Raw genomic sequence first — 3,953 nt, forward strand, 5'->3', positions numbered from 1 at the left:
TTTTTCCTTCATCATTTTCATTAGTGCATCATAGGTCATCGTATTATTGAGTTTCCATGGATTGTTTGGGAACCCCATCTCTTTTGTACTTTATTCCACAACTTTCTTTTTCATTCTTTTTCTTTCTCTTTTCTCCCTTTTTTTTATATTGAGGGGTTCCATTTTTCTTAACACCATGGGTTAAAGGAGACTTTCCTAGCATTTCTTGACTTTTTTTTTTCTTTTTCACCACACCCCCAACTTTGGCTTTTTGTCTAATTTGGCTATTCAATTAATCACAATTCAAGAGTATTATAGGTAATGGATTAAGAAAGGTCCATTTTTCATCAAATTTCTTCCAATGAAAGGTAAGGCTCAAAGGGTGTTCAAGAGAGAATCACACGCTCACAAGGTAGATCACATAAGAGGTATATGTCAAATTGGTTCACACTCTTCGAAGTTGCCTAAGATCATATCAAGAGAAAGACTTACTTCGTCAACCGGACCAACAAGGCATATTCTAGGTGTTGTGATGCATGGTTCTAGGTAAGCTTATCACACAAGGAATCGACAATTAAGTCAAACAAGACTCCACACTTTTGCTAGTGTGCAACGGTCATCACAAGAGAATCGATTTGATAAATGGCTAATCACAACGAGATGCAAAGAGTTCACGTATTGTCTATGCAACTTCATTTGGCCTCATCGTAGCCATACACTCATATTCGTTCGATCGTAGGAACTATTCAAGGTATCGGTATTGATTGAAACTGAGACTCAAATTTGCCAAGGAACAGCCACATTCAACAGCATATAAAGGGTGGCGAAAATGTGCGAAAAATTTTAAAAAAAATCTGAACGGTCAAAATCATTTTGCAATTTAAAAATAAAAGGAGACGCAAGCTCAAACATCCACAGAAAAGCAGTGTTAATACAATTTTAAACAGAACATCTCAAATATATACACGAAACACCAACAAAAGTAGAACACAAAAGGTGCGGGCCTTACCCCACCACAAACAAAATCATTTGTCCTCAAATACAAATACCAAAATATCTAAAATTTAGAATAAAGAAAGTTAGAGAGGGAGGTAAGGAGGAATCCTATCTACATAGTCGCTCCATATCTCTGGGCATCAGTACCCGATGTGTCAGCATGCTTCTGGTTCTTATTTTCTTTTCGCTCTGTTTCAGCTTCTGCAGCGATATTAGCCTCGATCATATTTTTCACGACCCAAGCCTAGGGCCTAGACGTGACATGGCGAATGAGGAACCCGAAGGAACCCCAAACAAGCCTCTCAAACTTGTCATCACTCTTCATCGGTCGCGGAAGTACATTCAACATTAATTAACGGGAAATAGGGACTAAGGGCAAACCATTTCAAAATGACATCATAGAACAAGAGTCAAGCTCATTTACAAAATACTTGTCCAACGCACACCTCTACATACATAGATAGGACGGGGCCATGACATTCTACCGGCTCCCCTCATAGTCAAAATACAATTGCAAGCTAAAGTCTCAAAACATAGGAGTAGGAAACATAACATAGCCCTCGAATCATTGAGGACTCACCAACAACTCGGATAAGCACCGTACTAGCCACGTGAACGAAAAGAAGGATTAAGAGTAGCTCCAGTCCCTACATGGTGACATCATGTAGGCAAAATATGCGTTAGTACTTGGAATGTACCAAGTATGCGGGGTGCAACACAACATTAGACAAGGACACAATCGAAATACAAGAAATAGTTTCATAGGCATTATGAATAACAATATGAGGATGCATGATCAAAGTGAAGTCAAAACATGTTTAAGTAACTCTATACTAATAGTAGATATCATATGTGTATGCATGATCCAACCAATCTATAACCCCAACTTAGGATGGGGGATGCCGTTCACACCCGGACACCCTGGTGGCAAGGTATAAACCCCTCACATGGTTGATGTTGGTCACACCCCAAGCATCCTAGGTGGTGAGATATAAACCTCTCACATGGTTGATGTTGGTCACACCCCAAGCATCCTAGGTGGTGAGATATAAACCTCTCACATGGTTGATGTTGGTCACACCCCAAGCATCCTAGGTGGTGAGATATAAACCTCTCACATGGTTGATGTTGGTCACACCCCAAGCATCCTAGGTGGTGAGATATAAACCTCTCACATGGTTGATGTTGGTCACACCCCAAGCATCCTAGGTGGTGAGATATAAACCTCTCACATGGTTGATGTTGGTCACACCCCAAGCATCCTAGGTGGTGAGATATAAACCTCTCACATGGTTGATGTTGGTCACACCCCAAGCATCCTAGGTGGTGAGATATAAACCTCTCACATGGTTGATGTTGGTCACACCCCAAGCATCCTAGGTGGTGAGATATAAACCTCTCACATGGTTGATGTTGGTCACACCCCAAGCATCCTAGGTGGTGAGATATAAACCTCTCACATGGTTGATGTTGGTCACACCCCAAGCATCCTAGGTGGTGAGATATAAACCTCTCACATGGTTGATGTTGGTCACACCCCAAGCATCCTAGGTGGTGAGATATAAACCTCTCACATGGTTGATGTTGGTCACACCCCAAGCATCCTAGGTGGTGAGATAAAAACCTCTCACATGGTTGTCCGGTTCTTTTCCCCCGGACCGGGCATGGTCATGCAACACTTTATATAGGAAATTCCCATTAGGCTCTAATGCAATCTCACGTATGGAATGAACATATACACAAGCTTAGTTTGTCATCAACACATCTCTGGATTTCCATACATCTCATAACTCAAGCTTTAAAGCATCGATTCATCAATTCTCCATAGTTGGACATTTTGTCAAACACCTTGAAGGCATGTAATGGAATCAAAGAGCATGGAAAATAGGGTAGTAATTATGCAGCCAAACCAGTGAACAACCTACAACAACACCTTTTTAACACCCACAATACCACATGAAAATCTCCACATCCATTCCAAATTTAGGTTCAAGTTCTAGGGTCACAACATGCTCAAAACAATCACTTTTCATGTTTAAAATTCAATGTGCAGGAAATTATTACAAAGAACAAGACTAATTTATGAATCTTAACTTAAACCATGAATTAGTGAGTAGAATAGAGTCTAGGCACTATGGGTGGAAGGACCCATGAGTTCAACACCACATACCTTGAGTTTTTATGAAGGTCTTGAGAGTGTCTTCAATGGAAGCTTGGAACTTGGAGCAAGAGTCTCTTCAATCTTGAGGAAGGTTTTGGATTAGGGTTCTTGAGAGAACTTGAGAGAAAATGTGTCTAAGTATGGGAGAGGTGTTTTGGGAAATGTTTTAGAGATGGGAATTGAACTAATGGTATATAGGAAATAACATATGCCCTTTGGAAAAATGGTCCAACACTTAGAAAAAAAAATGAGGCGGGTGAACAGTAAAAACGCTCACTGGAAATTGCCTTTCCTGCCGGACAGATTTTACGAAAATGGGCATAACTTCTTCGTCCGAACTCCGAATGAGGTGAAACGAAGTGCGTTAGGTAGCTAACTCAAAGGGCTTTCCATGGATATGTTATTGGCCACCCAATAATTTGTGTGCTAGGAGATATGACCCTCCAAAGTAGACCCTCGAAAAAGGCTTCACTTGGAAATTTCGGATTTTGATACGGTTGCTCTAAAATTTGGGTTAGACCCATTTCCCACTCAATTTGACCCCCTAAACAAGAATATGAAGTCGGATTTTCGAAAAACGAAACGGATTTTTTTATATATAGCTAAACAAGTTTCCGGTAACTTCCGAAGCACATTTTTAAGAACTTTTTGGGTCAAATTCAAATATAATCATTTCATTAAGTTCTCGACTCCAAACTCACATGTGAGGCTCTAGTTTCACTAGTTCGTTTTTAGGGTCGTTACAAGAACCCATGTACTACCACACGAGAGCATTCCCAACTCCCCAAAACCCAACTAAAAGATAGCTACATTCCTA

Source organism: Solanum tuberosum, unplaced genomic scaffold (genome assembly GCF_000226075.1).
Source record: "Solanum tuberosum cultivar DM 1-3 516 R44 unplaced genomic scaffold, SolTub_3.0 scf00139, whole genome shotgun sequence".
Lineage (NCBI taxonomy): Eukaryota > Viridiplantae > Streptophyta > Magnoliopsida > Solanales > Solanaceae > Solanum > Solanum tuberosum.